The sequence below is a fragment of the Peromyscus leucopus genome, chromosome 23 (genome assembly GCF_004664715.2).
Source record: "Peromyscus leucopus breed LL Stock chromosome 23, UCI_PerLeu_2.1, whole genome shotgun sequence".
In the NCBI taxonomy this organism is placed as follows: Eukaryota; Metazoa; Chordata; class Mammalia; order Rodentia; family Cricetidae; genus Peromyscus; species Peromyscus leucopus.
The window spans coordinates 18340101-18364391 of record NC_051082.1 but is presented as its reverse complement, the minus strand read 5'-3'; positions in this window follow the sequence as shown (position 1 = coordinate 18364391).

Here is a 24291-nt window from a genome sequence, read left to right as displayed (position 1 = left end):
GAATCTGGGTCCAGTGCAACAGCAGCCAATGCTTGTAACCACTGAGCCATACACTCTAGTTTCATGCCTTAGGGATTGTTATCTGACCCCCATTCTCCTCTATATTTGTTCTTCAAAAAGGATGCTCCATTAGTCACAATAAAATTGTATGTATTTATGATGGACAGGTCTCAGGAGCCAAAGTCCAGGCTTGAGAGCCATTTTTTTTTTTTCTGGGCAGTTCCTCACATTTTCTTTTAGCATTATCAAATAGATAATATGAGTTATAGATTTTTTTCTCCAAAAAGGTGTGACTGACTTGTTTTTGTTGTGTGTATTCAAAGCTTAAAAGTTCATCACAGAAGTACACAGACTCACTTGGGTTTATCTCGGCTCATAGGGTTCATACTCTGTTATCATGGGGACGGCATCATGGTAAGAGTGAGTCTAGCTCTTGCAGCAGGAGTGTGAGGTAGCAGGGTTGAAATGCACCCACAGTCCTTAGTGCAGAACACACACACACACACACACACACACACACACACACACACACACACGATTGCCACAGAGTACCAAATATAGGTGATGGGCCATCTCCAGAAACCTCATAGAAACTACTTCCCAACAGTGGCCTCATAGTCCAACACAACATCTGCACTCACATGTTAGATAGTTTTTATCAAATTGACACAAGCCAGGGTCATCTAGGAAGAGGAAATCTCAACTGAGAAAATGCTTCCACCAGATTGGCCCATTGCCCTGTATGTTGTGCATTTTCTTGATTAAGGATTGCTGTGGGAAATCCATGCCCTCTGAGGGCAGTACCATCCCTGGACTAGTGACTAGTGGTCCTGGGATATATATATATATATATATATATATTATATATATATATATATATATATATATATATCCCAGCCTGAGCAAGCCATGAAGAGCAAATCAGTAAATTCCCATCCTCCATGATCCCTGCTTGAATTCCTGCCCTGACTTTCTCCAATGATGGATTGTGATGAGATAATGTAAACTAAATAAATCCTTTCCTCCTCAAGTTGCTCTTGGTCATGATGTTTATCACAGCAACAGAAAGCAAACTTGGACAGTCCCCAAACACAAGAGCCTTGCTTGCTCCATGTTGAGATAAATGTGGCATTATTAAAGAATGGTCTGAATTGCATGGGTACTGGGCTGGAGTGATGGTTCAGCAGTAAAGAGCACTTGCTGCTCTTGCAGGGTGCCCTCTTCTGGCCTCCTTGGGTACTGCACACATGAGCACAAAGCCACACAGAGATACAAACATCTATACATTATATAAAATAATCTCTTTAAAGGTCAGGGAAAAAGGTAGATTCAGAGATAGGGGGTGGTGTCAGGGGTGGGGATACAAGCGATTGCTTAGGAGAAAGAAAGGTAGAGCAATTCTGTAGCTTGGCAGAGTAGAGGTCAAGATTCCAGTACCATGAGTGGGTTGTGTGGGCACAATGGTTATTTCCCTTAGATGTTCTGTGAATTTTGAAAATGGATCCTCACTCAATCCTGACCCATTGGATGAGGGTTTGTGTGGATGGTGGTCATCACTTAGGTAATTTTTTTGTCCTCAATCTCTTATGTTAGGGACCTATGGCTGCTTCTGCTTCTTTCAAAACTTAGATGAGATGGGATCTCTGGCACAGGGTTCTCAGGACTCTTGTGCACAGTGACACCCTCTCTGTTATAGCTGGAGCACAGATGGTAGCTCTAGATGGCCATTCTATTTTCATTTACAAGTTTGGAAGCTAGTTAATATCAAGCAAGACTCAGAGCCATGTCTTGTGATCATTTGATAAAGTCTGAAGCTCCAATATTGAGTATAGCCAAAAGTTTTCCTGTGTCCTGCCTGATCCCCAGCTGCTCAGACCTAAATAAACACATACAGGCTTATATTATTTTTAAACTATGGCCATGGCAGGCTTCTTGCTAGCTAGCTCTTATATCTTAAATTAACCCATTTCTATAAATCTATACTTTGCCACATGGCTTTGCTTCTCCTGGCAGTGGCTAGCAGTGGCTCCTCTGTTCCCTTTTTCTCCTTTCTCTCTCACCAGTTAGAATGTCCTGCCTAAACTTATTCTGCCTCACCACTGGCCAAATAACTTTAATTATCCATCAATCAGAGCAACACATATTCACAGCATACAGAACAACATCAGCCATCATTTCCCCTTTTCTTTCTATTCAAAAGAGAAGTTTTAACTTCAACACAGTGAAATTACATAAAACAAAACTGATACCAAGCAAGAATTATAGTTATAATATGTAGTCTATTTATATTTGGCAAAATTAAAGAAGATATCCTATCTATCCTATATTTGTAAGTCTAAAGTTTCATATCCACCTTATCTCTTATCATACCCAAGGAAAACCTTAATTATAACTATTTAGTCTTCAACTACATCAAAGACCTCAGAAGGATACAATATTACCTAAGTAAACAGGAAGAGCATTGTAAACAACTTCCAAAAGACTAGAATGAAAGAGACAGCTGTCTGTCTTGACAGTCATCCAAAGTTCCTCTACAATGGTGGGGCATCCATCTTCAGCCCACAGGCCTAGAGTTTCTCAGTCACTCTTCTCTGTGTCTTGTAGAGTAGCTGCCAGTTTCTTTTGCAAAGCAGGAACCTGAAGGACCATTCTGCCTTGCAAAGCTCAGTGGTAACCTTCCTATGGGTCTTATATGTCCAGTTGATACAACATTTTGTCAAGCAGTCTAGGCAAGAACAGTTTCTTGCCCAAATGTCTATTTTTGCCAAGAAGAAGAGAAACTCCATATGGAGTGTCTTTGATGCCCATCTTTCTCTCTGAAGTAAATCGGTGCTGCCAGGAGTAGACATACATGTCTCATTGTCCGGGAAAGTCTAAATTTTTAAAACATTTTAAATGCCATGTTCTGTAGGACTTTGAAGTGTTTAAAGATTATCTACCTATTTGAATTATATTTATATATACACAAAAAACTTAACATGACTATAAGTTTGACTATCATAGACAACTAATTATTTACCTGTATTTCTTAATTATCCATTACAATTTAAATGAGCTACACAAACGCAATACCTTAAACAAGAGTAGAAATATACATACAGTATAACAAAATTAACTTTAAATTTGTATCAATAAACTAAAATCCATACCAATGTAAAATATTTTAAGCAAGTTGCTCTTTAAAAGTAGGTTCAACAATCCACCCTTTTTCCCTATCATACCTATATCCTATATTACCATATCCATGAGCTCTGAATATTGGAGAACTCCTGACTGTCTTACTTAGACCAAAATCAACTTAGGGAGGAAAGGGTTTATTTGGCTTACACTTCCAAATCACTGTTCTTCACTAAGGAAGCCAGGACATTAACTTAAACAGAGCAGGAATCAGGAGTCAGGAGCTGAGGCAGAGGCCATGGAGGGATGCTGCTTACTGGCTTGCTTCCTATGGCTTGCTCAGTCTGCTTTCTTATGCGACCCAAGACCACCAACCCAGAGTTAACACCACCCACAGTGGGCTGGGCCCTCCCCCATCAATCACTAATTAAGAAAATATCCTACAGGGTTGCCTACAGCCCGATCTTATGGAAGCATTTTCTCAATTAAGGTTCCCTCCTTTCTAATGATTCTAGCCTGTGCCAAGTTGACATAAAACTAGCCCGCACAGCAAGCAGGTCCTACACACACAGTTGCAGAAAGCCAATGACTACTGAGGTTACTGGTTCCTTTACACTTGCAAACCGAACACTTGTCAAATTACACTTTTCCAAAGCATTTTGAGTGGCATGCCCAGCAGCTGACACTGTTAAAGATGCATGGCGGGAACCCTGGAGGTCATGATTCTGTTATCTGTACTTGGAGCAAGTGTGAATTTTTCCACAATCAAGCCTTTTTTAAAAAAAGGTGTGATCTGGCTGGGGATGTGGCTCCGCTGGCGAAGTGGATACATAGGAGGCATAATGTTCTGCACCTTACAAACCCCGAGTGTTGGCACATGTCCATCACCCCAGCACTTCTGAGTTAGAGGGAGGAAGATCAGAAACTCAAGGTCATTTTTGAGATATGGCAGGGTTTCTAGCCAGCCTGAGCTATGTGAGACCCTGTTTCAAAACAGAAACACATGAAATCTGCACTAAAAATGACCTCATCAGGCTGTGGCATCCAAGATGTGGTCATCATCTGTGGCTCTCACATTCACCCTGTAAGTAAGAGCTTAGGGACAGAGGGGTAAGGGAAAGATGGCCCAGGCTCACCCTAAGGTTTGAGGCTACCCATTTATCTTCTTGTCATTTCCAGTAAGACTCTGGCTGTTTCCCCCTTCATTTTGAATTTTTCTCCTTACCAGTACTTTGGGCTGTGCACAAAAGTCTGGCAGGGTAGAGGACGGAGAGGCATTGTAGGCAGGGAGAAATCTGGCTCTTTTCTGTCATTGCTAGCTGTGGCCTGTAGCTGGACTCTGGGTTCACTAGTCTGTGAAATGGGAAATTTACAGAGGGTGTAATGACCAAAAAGCACAAAGTTTCTAAATGTGCCACAGACTCTGTGTTTCTGAAGCCACCGTGGTGACAGGTGCCATTTACCCAGACCTCTGCTGAGTGCTGGGTCTGGGAAGAAGACGACAGAGGTGATACCAGCTGACCCGCCAGAGAGATGTTGGAAATTGGGGTTGTTGCTTTATGCTTATAAATATTACTATTTAACAGCAAGAGATGTTTTTTGAGCACACAGGGCTTCCAAGGTCAAGACTGAACACAGTCTCCATCTTCCAGCAGCCTTCTCTCATCTTGTCTCTGCAAAGGTCTTCATGGATCAGAGAGAACAGGTGACAGATTCCAGTTGTGACCTGTATGCATGCTGAGGACATGGGACCAACACTCCTTTTGTGCAAAGCTCATGGGAAAGAAATTGTATGTGCCTCAAGCCTAGCAAATTTAGGACTCCTGGGATCCTGACCTGTTAGAACAATGGTTTTCAACCTTAATGCTGTGACCCTTTAATATAGTTCCTCATGTTATGGTGTCCCCCCAACCATAAAATTATTTTTGTTGCTACTTCATAACTGCAGTTTTGCTACTATTGTGAACCATAATGTAAATATCTGTGTGTTTTCCGATGGTCTTAGGCGACCCCTGTGAAAGGGTTGTTTGATCCCAAAGGGGTTGTGACCTATAGGTTGAGAACCGCTGTGTTAGACTGACCAGCAGCAAGCCTGTGGGTCAAGAGTAAAACTGATCTCAGCCTTCCAACCTCAGCCTGAGCTGCGGGAGCTGTGGTTGGTGCTGGGAGAACATCTGGAGACAGAACCTTCAAACAGACAATGACATTAGACATCACCAGGCCTGGATGAAATGATAGCTTACAAATGCTGGGTGAACTTTTCATTTTATTTCCACAAGCAACTTCTGGGATTTTTTTTCTGGCTTTACTTTTAGGCCCTATGTTTGTGGACTGGCACAAATGTATTTCTCTCCACACACAGACATCACTTGATCTGATCAAAAAAGGTAATGGCCTAGATGAGGGTGGTTTATAGACATTTAAAAACAAACAGGGAAACCTCTCATAGGATTTGTTTGCACACCTGCAAAGAAATGCCACTCACATACCCGCCTCACAGAGAGAAAGGGTTGTGCATTTCTTTGAACTAAAATACCTTTCATCTCTGGAGTTTAGTTGAAAGAATAAACAGGACAAAAAGCATCAAATATGGAGCTAGCGGATCTCATTAGATGAAAAATTAGCAGAGATGAGTCCACGGGGTTATGTTGACTACGTCAAATAATCGTCTTTCAGAACAGAGAGAAAAAATAAGAGAAAGCTTTAAACCTCTTTATGTATGAAATCAGGGCAGACCCACATGAGCAAAGTTGGGGGCAGCGGAGGCTCCAGAAGATCTTTCCCCAAGGAGATAGTGCAGCACGTAGTGAGGCTGCTACCTCTAAGGTCTGTGCTGTTTCTGCATGGAACTCAGGAGACCAGACTGCATAGACACAAGAGGTCAGGGCTGTATTCGTTTCCTTCTCTGTTGCTGATATAAAACACTAGGCACAAACCAGCTTGAAGAGGAAAGGTTTATCTGATTTACAGCTTGAAGTCCATCCTGAAGGAACGTCAGGGCAGGGGCTCAAGGCAGGAACCTGGAGGCAGGAACTGAAGCAGAGGCCATGGAGGAATGCTGCTTACTGGCTTGCTCCTCACAGCTTGCTCAGTTTTGCTTTCTTTATAACCTAGGACCATCTTTTTAGGAGTAGCACACCCCCGCCCTGCAGTGATCTGAGCCTCATTCATTAATCAGTTGTCAAGAGAAAGCCCCATGGACATACCCACAGGCCAATCTGATAGAGGCGGCCCCTCAAATGATGCTTCCTCTTCCCAGGTGACTCTAGTTTATATCGAATTTACAAAAACTAACCAGCACCAAGCCTGTTTCAAGGCATGCCCTTCATTGTCCTTCTGTCGTTACACATAAACCCCAGCACCAGCTTTTTCCCCCCAAAGGACAGGCTCTCCATGTACCCTTGACTGGTCTGGAATTCTCTATGTAGACAAGTCTGGCCTCAAACTCATCAAGTTCCACCTGCCTTGGCCTTCTGAGTATGGGGATTGAATGCATTTTAAGGTAATAGGAATTCTCCGTACTCATGATGGCCTGCCTTACCTTAGCTACTAAAGTTAGGCACACTGAGGGCATTGTGCTGGAATTGCATGGTTCCTGCTGTCAACACTGACCACTAGGAATTGTTTTTGGCCATGAAATCAGCCTCGAGGAGGATTTTCTCTGACAAAAGAGCAGCCCCCACAAACAGGTTCATATTCAGTGCTGCATTCAGTTCTCCCGGGAGACCTCAGGCATGGGCAACCAGCCCACGGACTTACTTAGAAGATGCCTCCTGCAATTGTAGGGGCAAAGGGCACAGTACTTACATACCTCTCCCCAGTATCACTTTACCGATGGGAAGGGTGGGCCGGGCATTTGGTGTGAGTGACTCCAGGGTAGACTATGAAGGTGTGAAACCCAGCTCCAGAGGGACTGCTTTCTGCCAGGGACCCTACCGAGTGCACGACAGCACAGCTGGAGTGGGGTGAGGAGGGTCAAGAAAGTGAGGCTTCACATTCTGTGGCCTTTCACATCTGCTCAAGCTGAGATGAATCCAAAATGACATATGCCATTTCTGTATGACTTCTGAAGGTATGGGTCATCCACTGCCAACCTACATTCCCTTTGGGCTCAAGAGTCAGCCTGGACCTCTTCCTGCACCCCTGTAAACAACACAAACACTGTGAGCTGCCTGGATACACAATTTTCATGGCCAGCATTATCAGGCAGACATGGCGTGATGGCTATTTTTTGGTTCTCAGCTTGACTTTCAGGTGGGATCAGCTAAAACCCAAGTGGTTGGGTACATCTGTGAGGGATTTTTCTTAATTAAATAATTTTATAGTGGTAAGACCCACCTTTATTCTGGATGTTTTAAGGTGGGAAGATCCACCTCTAATCTGGCCACACCTTCTGCTGGCAGCCTATAGAAAGAATGTAGAAGAAGGAGTTGTTTGCTCTTTGCCTGCCTGCCTTCACTCTTCACTGGCCAGTTCATTTCTTCACTGACATTAGAGCTTACTTCTTCTGAATTCTGGTGTATCCTGAAGTTGAGCTGAGACACCCAGCCTCATGGATTGAACAACTATTGGGTTCTTGGACCTTCTTTTGGTAGACAGCCATTGTTGGACTAGCTGGACCACAGCCTGAAAGCCATTTTTAATAACTCTCCCCCAACCCCCAATAGATTCATTCTATCAGTTCTGTTCCTCTAGAAAACCTTGACTAACACACAGTGACTAACTTGACCAACCAAGTGATTATAGAGCAAGTGTTTGACTGTGATTGCCTGTGTCTGTATGCCCATGTGGAACTGGCTTGGGTATCCATAAATGATGGGGGTATCTGACCACTGCTTACCTCTCCATGGATTGCTCTGAGGCAATTAAAAACACCCCAACAATAACAATACCAGAGCTACAGATTTAAGTTACCCATGGGTATGACATTTTGTAAGCAAGCACAGCTAAAACCATATCATGTTGTTCCAATCCCTGCCCTTGGGTAAACCATGGCAATAATATCTCAAAGAACCATCTAGAAGGCCATTCATCAACTAGGTAACTGTGGGTACATCTGAGCATGGGGGGAGGGGCCGGTGCAGTGAGCCAGCCTGGACTAATGAGCTTGCTCTGAAGTATTTTCATTTTTCGTAAGGACCATTTCTTACACACTACTTATGTAATTACATTATTTTAGGGTGCTCACTCACCTTTATTCCATGACATTTTCTTTCAAAAAAGACTTCTTTTTGGTTACTCCATTCAACATGTGAATTCTGTGTTGTTTCAACAGTGAGGGCAAAGAAAGCCACCTTGCTTGCTCCACGCTCATGTGATGTCCTCTTCCCCCCCCAACCTGAGCTTGACTTTTAGTTTTGCTGCTTGGCCACACTAAAGGCATCCACTGGTTTCTACTCGCTCTCTTGACTCTCTATCTTTTGGACCACCATATCCCCCTCATCACTGAGTGTATTGGAAATCCAATTGATTCCCCCTGTTGCAACCAGCTCAGCTTCTCCTAAGAGGGTTTCCTCTATCCCTACAATTTTAAATGAATATCTCAAACCTTTTGTGTGAAATTCTGCTCGATTTTCATGTGGCCTCAGGGTCTCACCAAGGGGTGAGAGCACATGGGACAGGAGGGTAAAGGAAGGACTCTGTCTATTTAGTCACAGGGAAGTCCTCATCTACACTGGGTGTGGACTTTCCAAGGAGGATGCTCCTGTCAGTGACCCCTCACTCATGCAAGTAAGTCTAATAAACTCTTTGGTTCCTTGGGGTGAAGTTTGGTGGAACTCAACTTTGGGGCATCATTGGAGTCTTATGAGGGTGTGTGTGTGGACATTGTGTAGTCCCTGCTTCTACCACACCAGTGTGAAAATCCCTGTAAAAACCTGCAGTTTTTTCTCCAAAACAGAAAATATAAGTTACAAGCACGCTTTCAGCATCAGCTATTAAATAGCAAAATCAGTCTAAATGACATCGAGCAGACGTGCATCGGAGAACAGGTGGCTTGCTCAGACTCATTGGATACAGACTACCTGACAATTTCAGACATTGTTTGATTCCCCCAAGCCAATTTCACTTCCTTGGAGCTCTTTATCATCTCGCCAATTCCTGGAACATTACAACAAAATACACAAAATAACCCCCTTTTAACTAATGCCGACTTGTTTGGAGAAGATGGAAGGATAGTATTTTCCAGACCCACCCAGTGAAGAAGGGAGCAGACTCCAATTCGGAGAGTACCTCAGCTCTGGCTGCTCACCCTGGACAGGCCCCATCTTCTCAAGCCAGTGTGCCTTCTAAATGCCAAGTCAGATTTCCCCAGAGATCTTCAGTCCAGTCACAGAGTGTCACAAATGCTAATGCTTTAATGAGAAGTGAAAGTTTGGTTAACCCAAATAACATGGTAAGCTAAACACCAAAGAGTAGACTGCCATGTGTGATGCTGTCCAGTTATCAAGAAATAATGGCCATGGGACACTCTGTTGTACAGAATGGTAAATGTCCCATAGTAGACCAAGTAAAGACAAAAAACAGTCAGGGCAGAAACAGGAGCAAAGGCCAGGGAGGAAGCTGCTTATTGGCTTGCTCCTCATGGCTTGCTCAGCCTCCTTTCTCCTTCCATCCTGGACCACCAGCGCAGAGATGGCACCACCCACAGGGAGCTGAGCCCCTTTATATCAATCATCAATCAAAAGAATGCCCAGGTAACTCAAGTTTGTGTCAAATTGACAAAAACTAACTAGCTCAGGGTCCCAGCAAGGGCCTGAGATAAAGTGATTAAGGAACCAGTCGTGTGAAATTGGCTCACGTGAGTCCCAACAAAACTCTCTTATGTTGCAAAATAGCATTAAATTGTCATCGCCCAGTTGTTCCCATGATTGCATAAAATACTTCAGCAATGTTTGCCCAAGCTAGTAAAATAAACGTCTTATGTAAAATGTACCGATTAATAAAAGATGAGCATTATTAATTCAGCTGTCCCCGCTCATCTAAATCCCAGCGAATTTATTTCTTTTATTCACACGGAGAGATTTTTGTTATTTTTGAAGTTTTGGATTTTCAATGTAATTATGGTCTAGTGCACCCACAGACAGGTTCTCAGGAGTGATGCTGGTCACGTCTATATTTTTTTTCCGGTTCTGATTCTCAGAAACATTTCATTAAAATGAGTTTTGCACCAGGGTTCACCCAGTGAATCGAGTCTCTGACAGCCGAACATCGTGCTGTCTGCTTCTTGCATAATTTTAAAAACTCTCTTTACGTATTATCAATCATGCGGCCCGGCAGATTTCTTTGTTTTCTCAGACTTGGGACCTGGGAGTTCAGATTGCTATGAACGTGAGGGAGTGAATTCTGGACAGTGGTGCTTGCAACTCTTTGCTGCCTCTTTTAATGTTTAAGTTGTGTTGAAAAGATAAATGAAGAGGCATCATGTGACTCTGAAGTCCCTGGCTACAGACATCCTTACACACCTGCACCCAGGACAAGCTTGGAGGAAGCACCCAGAGAGCCCTCACGATGGAGGGCCTGAGGTCAGCTGTGACACAATTTATAATGAAGTCCTTGTAGAGGCAATGGCTGGATCTGTGGCACCTTCTGAGTGCACTGTCTACACTTAAATGGTACAAGGGAACTTTAGTGTCAGCTCCGATTTCCTTTTCCTCTAAGAGCTATTTGCAATTTATTCTACCAGAGGACCCCGATTTTATAGGCTCTTTTGTGTACAGTGTGTGCACATTTCTGTGTGTGAATGCAGGTAGGCAGCATGTGCCATGGATGCATATGGAAGTCAGAGGCCAACCTGGATTGGCAGTCTTTGTCTCCCATCCTGTTGATGGAGTCTCTTTGCCCTTTGACCTCTGTATGTACCAGGCCAACTGGCCTGGGAGCTTCTGAGGATTCTCTAGTCTCTCAACCTCCTGTCTCCCCACAGGAGCACTGTGCTTATAGATTTTCATGCTGCATGTCCAGCTTTTATACAGTAAATTACTTTTCTGTAGCTGTGATAAAACACCATGACCAAGGCAACTTACAGAAGGAAGAGTTTATTGGGCATTCCATTCCTGGAGGAGAGTCAGTCCATAATGTCTGGGGAAGCACTGTAAATCTACAAGCCCTCAAATCTTTCCTCAAATACTTCCTGTAATGCAAATTCTAATTGGTTTTAATAATAAAATCCTGGACTCAGATATAGGGGTAAATGCTGAAAGATCGGAGAGACAAAGGAGCACGTCACAGCCACTTCTTACCTCACCAACTCCTCAGACTGAAAGGGGACTAAGCTCCTGTCTCCACCCACCTTATATTCTTCTCTCTACCCAACCATATCACTTCCTGTCTCCACCTCTCTAGTGCTGGGATTAAAGGTGTGTGCTTCCCAAGTACTTGGATCAAGGCTTGAGATCCCAAATGCTGGGATTAAAGGCGTGAGCCCCCACTGCTTGGCTCTGTTTCTCTTTTAGACTGGGTCAATCTCGGGTAGCCCAGGGTGACTTGAACTTTTGATCTTCCTGCTTCCTCCTCCCAAGTGCTGGGATTAAAGTCATGTGCCAAAACTGCCTGGCCTCTGTGGTTAGTTAGTGGCTAGCTCTGACCTCTGATCTTCAAGCAAGCTTTATTTGTTAGATCACAAACAAAATATCACCACAGCTGGCTCCAGTGATACCGCACTGTAGAACAGCCCACAATCTCCCCAATAACACTACTCACTCGAGGACCAAGTGTTCAAATACCTGTGGCTGTGGAGGGCTTTTCTCACTCAAACCATCACACACTTGGGATTTGAACTCGGGTCTTTGTTCTTGCATGGCAAGTGCATTCCCCCTGTGGTTATCTTGGGAGCCATCTACATTTCTATCACATTATGACATGACTGTCTTCGGATTGCAAAGGGGTCACATACGGCTACAGTGGGAAAGAGTGGATGTATGACTTGGAGCATCATGGTCCAACTGGCTTTGTAGACTCATTGACGTCTTGAAGCCTCAGCTCACCCCTCTGCAAAACCACACTGATGTCATCAGATCCCCTCTAGAGCAGTGATGCAACAGCACAAAGTGTGAGCCCACAGGCTGTCATTTGATGCTCAGGATGCTGAAGGATCGGTTTCCTAGGAAGTATGTTCGACCCTATAAACAATCAAACATATTTCTCGATAATAGACATCTTTTTATATCTCTTACTTTTTTTGAAAATGTTTTACTTGTGTACTGAATTTACATCATTTCCAACCCTCCCTCTTCCCCTTCAATTCCTCCCGTGCACCCAGACTCCCTTTCAGATTCATGATCTCCCTTTTAATTATAACTGTCGCATGTGTTGTAACACATATATAGATTTATACACACTCACACGCTAGTGAGTCCATTTAGCATTGCTCTTGTGTACATGTGTCTAAGGTTGGTGGGGACCTTAGAGGAGAATCTACTACTGCCATACAAATTGTAGAATTTATACACAAATGATTTCTAACCGCATTATAAATAATTGCCCATATACCCAGCGAATAACTAAGGCTCTCATCTCTCATTAAAGAATCGTTTTCTAATTAAAATTTTTATACAATATATTTGGACATTTCTAGAAGTTTCTTTCTGTAGGAGAGACCATTATAGAAAGCTGCACTGGTCAAAATACAAAGAACAACTTGCCAGAGGCTGTCCAGTCCTAACTGATACATTTACAATACACCCCCCCACAACCTAGGGCTCAGGGAACATCACTGAAAAGGGGGTGGAAAGATTGTAAGAGACAGAGGGATGCAGACACCTGCTGCGAGATTGTGTCTTCTATATATGTCAGGGAAGCTGCATCCACACAATCTCAACACTATGACTGCTTAAACAAAACTTGCTTAATGACGAAACTAGTTGACATGGCAATGTGAGTGCAGGAAATCTCACAAGGCTCCGCCCCTAAATGAAGAATGACAGGCAATGATTGACTGCTGAGAGAGGGTGGCTCAGTCATCTCCAAGGATAAGCCCCCTGATAGGTTAGAGCAGACATCTTAAAAAGATCCACGCCAATTGTTTGGGATCTCCATGTTACAAGCCTGTGGTTCTTAACTATTTCAACAAACTTTTTACCATCCAGAAAACCTCTTTGCCCTTCTCCACCAATTATTTAGATTAATGTCAATTTCATTATGGAAATATATACAGGAGGTCAAGATTCAACTTAAATTTCATGGTAGCTGTTGTATAAATATTCACTAACTATTCCTTATCTCAGTGAGACGATAATAAGCACTCCTTTTGAAGCATGTGGTTCAGTGGGTCCATGGGTCCCTCAGTGAACTGCTAAATGTGCCTTCCAGCTGTTGGCTTCAGATATAATTTCTAGATGCCAAGAAATTAAACAACAGAGCAAGGATTACAGTCAGTCTTCAGGGTTTCTGAAATTCCTTGAAAGTATCCCAGAATAAGATTTCATAATTTTCTTCCCTCAAATCTCACTCTTCCTTTTCCATAGACCTCAGTACTGACCCCTGTTGGTCAAATGCCTCTGTGTTGCTATAGAAAGGTTTAAATACATAGATTTTTAGCATCATGGATGACAAGACACTGGTGAATCATTAAAGTCTTTAATCCTCAACTTACCTTATATTGACGTCTCCTTCTGAAGTGGGTGAGAAGATCAAACATGGAGACGTGTGAGAATTGAGTTTGTAGGGTATTTTTGATTTTTTCTTTACAGTTCCAAGAAAATGCTCAACCAAGTTTGGCTGTCAGTGTCTTGGATTGACAAGAAGGGATGCCATCATCAACAAAAGGATGGAAATGTGGAGGCCAGCATAGAAACGCGGATACTGATGGCTTTTAAAGAAGGTTCCTTACAGAGGTCATGAGTACAGTTTAGAGGAAGTACAAAAGGACACTTTCCACCTGAAACTTATAGTCAGGAGTCTGAAGCATCACCATGCTGATTTGCGTAAAGACCAATACACATGGGGTTGAAGGGGTAGACAAGTTAATGACTTGAACTTTTCCTTGAACTTCCAACATCCTTATTTATTTGCTTGGTTATTTATTTATTTATTTATTTATTTATTTATTTATTTATTTAATTTATTTATTTATTCATTCATTCATGTGAGCACATGTGAGCGTGTCATGGCGCATGAATGAGGTCAGTGGACAACTGTGATAACTGGTCCTCCTTCCACCTGCTGAGCCGTCTCTCCCACAGTCATTAGGAAGTGTTTGACTGGTTCATATGCTTTCACCATGCCCTCTATCTCATTGAGGATGTCTCTGGGGGAGTCAGACGCCAGGAGGAATAGACTGTGAAGGGATGTGGTAGGAAGCATCATCGCTCACCGAAGATCCCCAACTGTGCCATGGTTTGTGTGTCAAATGTGTCTCGCAGGCTTACACGTTTTGAACATTTCATTGTCAACTGGTAGCTGTGTGTGGAGAGACTGTGTAACCTTTAAGAGAAGAGGGCCTAGCTGTGGAAGTGCTGTGTGTGGTTGGGGGGGCGGTCTGCTTCACCAGCTATTTTTGCCTCCCACTCAACTAGATGTGAGCAAGCAGCTGCCACCCTCAGAGTCACACACCTGCATGCCTCCTCACCATGATGGACGGTATCCCTCCAATCAATGAGCCTGTCCTCCCGAAGCTGTTTTAATTGAGCATTTGGTCACGGTGACATGAACCTGGCTAATCCAATGTCCTAATCTCCAGAGATTGTGAGTGTTTCACCTTAGCCGGCAAAATGGACTTTGTAGGTATCCGTAAGGATGCTGAGGTGAAGGGATTATCTTGTTTCCTCAGATGAGCACAGCTCAACCGTGTCTTTAGACTTGGCCAAACTTCCAGCTTGGGGTCAGATGAGCTGTGGCTACAGAAGCACGGTCAGGGGAAAGGTATGCTATGCTGGAGAGTTTTAACTGTCAGCTTGACACAACGGAGAACCACGTGAGAAGAAAGTCTTGATGCTAATGCTGCTGCTTGGCAAGTAGGGGCACTGAGGCTCAAGGAGGACCAAGGTCAACTCAAGGGTCCCAGTTTTAGATATGAGCACTATCTCTTCAAAGTTTTTCTTAGCACAGGAAGGCCAGCAGGCTATGGGAATGTAGGTGTTTTAAATAGAACCTAACTTAGCAAATAAGCAGGTCACTCTCTCCTCCATCATCACTAGTGTAACGTACATCCCAGAGCTTCAAGGGCTTCTGCTTTGTTTTCTAGACAAGAACTCACGACCTATCCAGGCTGGCCTTGAACTTGAAATCCTCCTGCTTCAGCCTCTTGAATGCTGGGATTGTGGATGAGCACCACCGCTCTTGGCTTAAGCATCACAGCATTCACCAAGGAGTCTCACCATGTGGCAGAAGTATGAGAAGACTCAACCTAAATGCCTGGAGATGCACACCCCAGTCTACACACTATTGTAAGCAGAAACTCACTCTTTCACTTAAGTGACTTGTGTTGATTCCAGTAATATTTATCCTCACTATTAGATAGCTGAACACTGTTCCCTATTAATTCAGGAATCTCACCTTCATGATTTCCAAAGGCAACATCAGTACAAAGGTTGGGATCTATCCCAGTTCCTTCTGCAGGAACCCCAAGCTCCTCCATCAGGCTCTCTTCTTTATTCCAGTGATTACAGCCTTTCTCTGACCTTGAGGGCTGAAAAAGTTCCTCTCATTCAAGAGTTTAAAAAAAATCATATTCCCTCAGTCACTCAGAATGAATGCATTTAAAACCCAGTAGACTTTTCTTTGATGGAATAGATTTTCTCTGAAGCCATGTACACTAGGTGGGGTAACCGAACTCCCGGGAAAGGATGAGAAGGAAAAAGAAATGTTCAAGGAAAAAAAGTCACAGTCAGTGTCTCTTATCACAGGTTCCTACAGGTTTGTCTCCAATGTCCGTCTCTCATCTCGATCACAAGTACAAGTGGCGGGAACAGAGGGGGGAGGGGCCGTCCTATGGGCTCACCCCGTCATACCCAGGAGGAACAAGCAAGATGCTGATTGTTCTGACTGGTTCTCTCCTTTTGCTTTGATAAAATGAAACAGTTGATCAATGTTGTTGTTATCAATTGTTTTCCTTGATTTTTGTTTTTGGGCACATAGTCTTTGTACATAGTACTGGGTTTCATAGAAACAATTGTATAGATGCATAATTATATATGTAAATAATTATGTAGACACAATCATATGTTAATTATTTATATATACAACACACACATATGTATATATATATACGTATGCATATATACTGTATAGGAGAAAAAAAGCAAATTTTGTGCCTGTTATTACTTTACCAGTTATCCAGCCAACTCTATAATCCCTCATCTTTACTGAATAATGAGCTAATTTTCTTTTTCTATCATTCGTACACAATTCTGTGGATAATATTCTATATAAACAGATGTCCTGACCACCTCAATGAACTTAATGCCTAAGCAAAGAGGATTCATAAGACCCCCACAGAATATCTCTCCAAGTCCTCTTTGCTCCCTCACCTGATATTAGAAAGCTCAGCACTAAGAAAGGGTGAAACTATTCAGTCAGAAAAGCATAAAAATCTGCATTTTATTTCAAAGAAAGCCCAGCAGGGCGATGCATGCTCGTAAACAGTATTGGGGATGCAGGAATCAGGCTGGTCCCTGGGGATCTCTGCCACCCAGCTTAACCTAACCTGCAAGCACCAGGTCAGTGGGAGACCCTGCCTCAAAATACAAGACAGACTGCACCTGAAGAGTGTCAGCTGAGGTTAGAGGGAGTCACAGTGGTTGGAGATTGAAAGCCTCATATCACAGGAACAGTGTAGAAGTCACATTTCAGAGCCAGGATCTCTGAATGGGTAGAGCTGGGCCCACCACCTCTGATGACTTTTTATATTATTATGATGAGGTTTTCTATTCATTTTACATACCAACCACAGAGTACCCTGATCTCCCTACTCCTGCCCCCCAGCCTTTCCCCTCCAAGGCAAGGTCTCCCATGGGGAGTCAGCAGAGCCTGGTACATTCAGTTGAGGCAGGTCCAAGCGCCTCCTCCCTGCACCAAGGCTGCTCAAAGTGTCTCACCATAGGCACTAGGCTCCAAAAAGCCAGGTCATTCACTAGGGACGGGTTCTGATCCCACTGCCTGAGGGCTCCCTAAACAGTTTTATCTAAACTACTGTCTTGACTATCCAGAGAGCCTAGTCCAGTACCATGAGGGCTCCTTGACTATTGGTCCACAGTTCATGCATTTCCACTAGTTTGGCTAGTTGTTTCTGTACTTTTTCCCATCTGATGACTTTTAAAATAGTATGTCAATTCTCCATTTTTACTGCTTTCCTAAATAAAAATATTAAAGAGGGGAGAAATGCATATAAGGCATTTTAAACGCTTTTAGCGTGATCAAATCAGCCACTAAAATGCAAACCTTTGAAATACTAATAGTAATTCTTTTTGTAGCATTAAGAATGGTTAAATTTGTAGGCTAACCATTTTAGCTATGCTCTGGCACTATTTTTTTCCTTTTCATTGTGCCTGTATCTTTGGGAGATAAATGTCAATCAAGCAGGTGAGTGAAAGGAAAAATGCTTTCACCTCAAAGACTATTTCTTATACCCTAGGAGACTGAAGAAGGCTCTCCGTATCAATAATAAATCTCTCCCAATGCATGTATGTTGACGTCTGTACAGACTGTGTTCCGGCCACAGTATGTGACCTCTGACCTTGCCAATATCAAAATTAGCCTGACAGCTTCACTTACAGGTGAGACAATGAAGCCCATGAAGTTCCCATGACCCCTCTTCGGTTTAAGGTCAAGGAAGGCTAAGACACTCACTTACTTCTAAGTTTACAGTCCCTCCTCTGTGCCTCATACTTACAAACAATATACTAATGAGTCCCGAAGTCTCTGGGACACAGGCTCTGCCTCCTCAGGGCATTGTGGACCACACCACGTGACTCCCTTCCTTCTCCAATATGACAGGCAGTCACCCTGGATTGCAAGGGCACAGGATCTGTCTTCGTGGGATGGGAACGTCAGGGCTAATTGGCTAGACAGCCAAGAAAAATGAACGCCAAAGCTAAGCAGATGCTTGGGACTTCCTTCAAATGTAATAAAACCCCACTGACTCTGATAGTCAGTCATTATCTGAGGCTTTGATCCACAGGTGTATTTCACCAAAAAGACCCCAGCGTTCCATTTGACTCAGACCTTTATAATGAAAATGTTTTATTTCTCTTCTCTATCTTTGCTCGAGTTTAACTGAACTGGCAGAAAATGGTACCGTGTAGTGTGAGACACTCGCTCAGCTGACATTTCTTCATATAGGAAAACAGGATCAACGTGTTTAAGTTAGGCTTGGCTGGCATTTGCTAAATACATTTCCCAGAGTGGACTGCTTAGGAATGTGGGGACAATATGGGACATATTGATATGGGAATAATGGGGGAAATTCTCAGCTCAGAAAGGGTGAATTTTAGAGGGGAGTATTATTATAGGTTCATAGGTGGCATAGTGTGTGTGTGTGTATGAGAGAGAGAGACAGAGAGACAGAGAGAGACAGAGAGACAGAGACAGAGACAGACAGAGAGAAAGAGAGACAGAGAGACAGAGACAGAGAGACAGAGAGAGGGGAGGGAGGGAGAGAGAGAGGCAGAAATAGACAGAGAGAAAGAGAGGAGAGAGGGGGAGGAGAGAGACAGGAAGGAGAGAGAGAGAGAGAGAGAGAGGAGAGAGAGAGACAGAGAGACAGAGAGAGAAAGACAGAGAAAGAGAGACCGAGACCCTTCATGTATAGCAGGGAAAGGTCTCAGGACATAGAGTGCCATTAAAATATGAATCTGGAGGATTTTCAAAGGATTGAAGGCAGAAACTGGGGTGATATCTAAGGATGAGGTAGAGTTCAGTTGGCCAGACTGACAGGTGCCTCTTGTCAGCTTCTGTCACATCATCACATGTAGCCTTTAGGCAGAGGCACCCATTTAGGAGATAAAAGGCACAGGAACCTGAAGTGCCTCCAGCAGGGACACACTTGCAGAAGGGCTGTTTTGGGGGTTCCTGCTCTACACGGGCAGTTTCCAGCCCCCGTTCTCCTCATTATTAACATGCAGCCATCCATTCCAGATTCCAGGATCCTCTTTGCAAGTGTGACTCTCATTAGAAGGACAGGAACTGAGCCCATATCCCAGCATGCCCCTGTCTCCGGTTACGAGGGAAGCAGGAAAGGATACAGCCACGTCTTACTAGTGGCTATTTTCTTCTTGCAGGCATAAGTCAACTTGGATTCTTGTTTAAAACCCCCACAGACCTGCAACATCAGTGGAGGAAGAAAAGACATCCATCATCTCAGACTGACAATTCCCCCAGGGGGTGGGGCTGCTCTGCCCGTCATGCCTTATGGTCAATTATCCAAGATCATTCTCCCATGCCTCCAGTCTCAGACGTGGCTTCATGTCTTAAGTAGCAAACGGTGGTCCCTCTGGCCTTTGAGGTAAGAGAACTGTAAAAAACATATTCAGAACCAACAATCGCCTGCCCCTCAGGTGGGACTCGTGATGTGAGAGTTAGTCACCTGGAACAATTCAATCCATGAAGCTCAAATCCCCAGCCAGACCCCTAAACTGGAGGATTTATTCTACTCTCGGAAGACTTGGCTCATGCCCCTTGCCGTGTAAAACACACAATTGCTCCCCAACATTTACAGATAGGTTAGGTAGCACACCACAAAGTCTGGATGCAGATAGCATGTGTTTCATCATGGTGACACAAACTACTGACAACTTACTGACTTAAGACAAAGGGAACTTAGCCACAGTCTGGGAGGACAGAAGGCTGCAGCCACAGGCCTCTGCAAGCGCACACCTCCCTGCTTCTTCAAGAACCATGCTTTGGAGTGTTCTCGGCAGCATTTGTGAACTCATCACCCAGTTCTGTCTTTGCATGAATATCTGCCTCTTTCTCCTCCTCCCCAACTCTCCTCCTTGTTTCAATATTTGGACTTCAGTCTAAGCTAAGTGGAGGATGGCATGTTTTAAGAACCTCAACTTGCTAATGCCCACAAACATCCCACTTTTACATTTCTTTCGCTGGTGCCAGAGGTCAGGGGTAAAGAGTTGACACTTCTCCTATGGGGACACCATTCACTCCACTGCAGTGGAAAATGGGGTTTCCAAATCACCAGCCTTCCTCATTTTCTTCTGTCTGGACAAATTAATCTCTCTTGCATCACACAGCTGTGCACTTGCATGTCTAGGATATGATTCCAACATATGCTATATACATGATTTTGAACTATCCAGACCAAAATTTCATTGGACAGTTAAAACAATATGAAGGGACCTGGGAATATGGAGGGCGAAGGATCAGAAGCTTAAGGCGTGTTTGGCTACATAGCAAGTTCAAGGCCAGCCTGAAGGGACCCTGCTTCAAAAATAACAAAAGCATAACAAACAAAAAGTGGGGCGAGCATTTATTTAAAACTCTACAAGCGGGTGGACAGCTCAGATCCTCTGAAGAAAGTAAGTTTAATCTAGGTTTGCTCATTGTTTTGATCCAAAGCAAGTCTTATTTTTGTGGCTGGTGTGCAGTTCCCATAAAGCTAGTGCTCCACTGTCCTCTAGAAGTGTGTTTACTGGCTGCATTTGAAAGGGAAGCTACCCCTTCCCGAAGGCAGTGCACTTTGGCCAAGTAAACGGAAGGACTGTTATCTGGCAAATAAGCCTAAGAGGGGTTTGTGTTAACTAGAAAGCAGACCTTAAGTCAGTTTCTGTTTACCAGGAACCCCCCTTAACCTTCCCCCAAAGGTCAACTACAACAGGCAAGGGCATGTAGTACTGGATTCCTGACAGCGCAAATCCCCGACCTGCTGAATGTCGGATAAAATCTGCTGGCAGTGTGATTCCCCAATAAACCTTTCTTTCTACCCACGAAGTGGTCTAGCTCAGTGGTTCCTCTGCACCCACCAGTGCTTATAGTAATTACCAATGCCCTAAAGTAAGTGATCCAAGAAAGGGAGTTTACCTGCCTCCAAGATGGCTGTTTAAGTCCTAGTTCAGTCCTGGGGCGCTGAGGCTGCCTTTGCCCTACCTGCTCATCTTACCAGGATACTGAGCATCTTCTCACTCTAACTCCTTGAAGACCTCACGCTCCCTCTCAAGCTCATGAGTTCTTATTTAATTATTGTTTTATACACACACACACACACACACACACACTCACACACACACACCTGAGTCCATTTAATGTTGCTCATATGTACATGTGTTTAAAGCCAACCACTTAGGATTTTTTAATCTGATGTAAACTTGGAGAAAAAAAAAGAGGTCTAAGCATAAATGTACAAGTTGTGTTTCTTCTAATTGTTTTTGTTGTTATTGTTATTTCTTTATTTTGGGTATCAGATCACCCTGCAGCTGGAGTCACAGGCAGTTGTGAGCCACCCTATGTGGGTGCTGGGAACAGAATGTGGACCCTCCAGAAGAGGAGGTGAGTTGCCTCTCCAGCCCACGAATTGATTTCTTTTTTTTTTATTTTATTTTAAAATACTATTCAGTTCTACTTAACAGCCACAGATTTCCTTGTTCTCCCCCTTCCTGCCCCCTCCCCTTCCCCCCAGCCCACCCCCCTTTCCCACCACCTCCAGATCAAGGCCACCCCCCGAGGACTGCATGAGTCTATCAGGACGAATTGATTTCTTACAAGAAATATTTAATCACTCCCACACACACCTTTCCAAAATCAACCCCATAAAACCTTCCAGTGAGATCTAACCAAACACAAAGACCCCAGCAAACTCTTTAAGATGGTTGATCACAAATCCTAATTACAGTATCTGTCATCCATCTATCACAAATCCCAATACACACTCTATCTCTCTCTATATATATATACATATATATGTATATATATACATATTTACACAGTATACAATTCTTCTATTTAAAATGCAGACTGTAATAGCTTTTAGTATATTCACAAACTTAAACATACATCGCCATGGCCGATTTTAAAGTGTTTTCATTACCTTGAAAGGATAATGCACACCTCAGCCATAGCTCCTAGCTGTCCCATCCACTCCTTTCTCCCACTCTTCGGCGGCATCCACTGATGTGTTTTCCTCTCCTCGTTCCTGAGCCTCCCCACAGATAGGGTCATATAACATTTGTTCCTCTTTGACCTGCTTCTCTCACTTAGCATAATGTCCTCATGATTCATTCACACTGCATGTGTCAGAACTTCATTTTCGTGGACAAATGATATCTCGCTGTAAGGGCGTGCTACATTTTATTTATATTTCAGTTGCCATGCCTTCGGGCTGTATCCACTTTTTGTCTCTCATGAATTACTTCACCATAACCATTCATGTCTAAGATGTGGCATGGGTGTATGCTCATTTCTGTCGGGAATGCTGGGTCAGCTGTGGGTCTTCTAACCTAGAGATTTTTAGAGCAGTCACCAGATGTCACATCTAAAGGAGAAGCAGGACGTCACTTGGGCCTTTGAGGTCCCCATGGCTTGACCCTCAAAGCGTCTTAGTTGAATACAGCAAGCAAACCCCACATTGTGTATTCTTGGGTCCTGTCCCACTGTGTCAATAGCTTTCCTTGCAGTGTCTAAGAAATGCAAGCCTGAATCACAGAATGTTTTTGATCCTAACCAAATAAACACTTCACCTTCAATTTCCTTATATGTACAGCGAGGATAAATATCTCCCTTGCAGTAGAGCTATGCAAGGCTGAAATACGATGACTTTACACAGAGCAGAGAGTATTCTGGAAATGAAGACGGATGACAGAAATGCCAGTTGCCACTCATAGTTTTATTATTTTTTTTGGGGGGGGGTTAAGATTCTTACACTCCACCAGCAGCCTGAAGCCAGACACTGAAGGCATGAGTCACTGCTGATTACAATCATCTCTTTTGAATTTCTGAATGGTAGGGCTCATGGCTAATCTGGTCATTTTTGCTCACTCTGTTCCTATTGATGTCACGAGTAACACAGAGGGTCCCAAACCCTTATCATCTAAGTTGATGGTGCCTTCCTTAGTGATTAGGAAGCCTGAACAGGGAGCTCTGTAATGGAATGCCTGACCTCCTTTGAGCATTGGCTCCTTGGTAGAGTTTCCAGTGGGAGGAACTGAGACTTTGGGGTGAAGATGAGAGACTGGCCAAGAGATTTCTTTTTTTCTATGTGGTTTGGTGGTTCAGTTTTGTCAGGTTCCCTTACAAAAAACAAAGTCAGCTACCGTGGCTTTGGCTGTCATGGCTCTTACTGTTTCTGCTACAGGCTATTTTCCTCTGGCCCTTTTGGCTAGTGTGAAGGTGCAGGTTAGCTGTATGGACTTCACACCGACAGTAGTTCCCTGGTGCCTATACCATCTCCTATGGACATAGTTCTAACCCATCCATTTAGATGCTACCTTTAGGGCCTGAGGAGAAGTATGAAGGCCACAGTTTGGACCCCCAGCATCCAGGTAAATGCTCGGTGGGTGGGTGGCTCCCTATAACCCTAGAATTCAGGAGGCAGAGACGGAATCCCCAGAGGAAGCTGCCTAGCTATGAAATTAGAGTCAGCTAATATAAAGAGAGTTACTGTCTTACTGCCTGAGGTGGAAAATGCAAGAGGAGGATACCCAACCATATCCCTTGGCTTCCATGGGCACACTCATGCACGCAAACACATGTGCACACATGTATGCATGCAGAGAGATGGATATTGCCTTTGTTAAATTAATTTCCATGCTTTTGATATTATGTAGTTCCTATGAGGAACCTAATGGGTGACTTTTATGTTAACAATAATCATTGTATCTAACTTGCCTGTGTTTTTCCACATTAGGCCTTGCTCTGGCTGTGTTCATATACCTAGCCCACATCCTCACAGTGTCAGTGTGTAGTATGGATTCTCATCATCTCTCTCATTTTTTTTTTTCAGATGATGAAACACAGGTACAGAGATCACAGCTAGTTAGTAACAAAGCTGGAACCAAATCCTCATTGGCCTGCTCGTCACATCTATGCATTGGTCTTTACATGGTTCAGACCATCTGCAGGGTCAAAGTGCTTTACAGAGGACTCAGCTAGCTGCTTTGCTTGGCAAAATGTTGACAGTGAGATGGATTATACTCTTTGGACTTCATGAGTCACCATTAATTGCGTGAATCTGTGTTCAATGTGACTAGCTGAGATGCTTGAGTCTACTCAGAGGGACTGTCAATTAATCTGCTT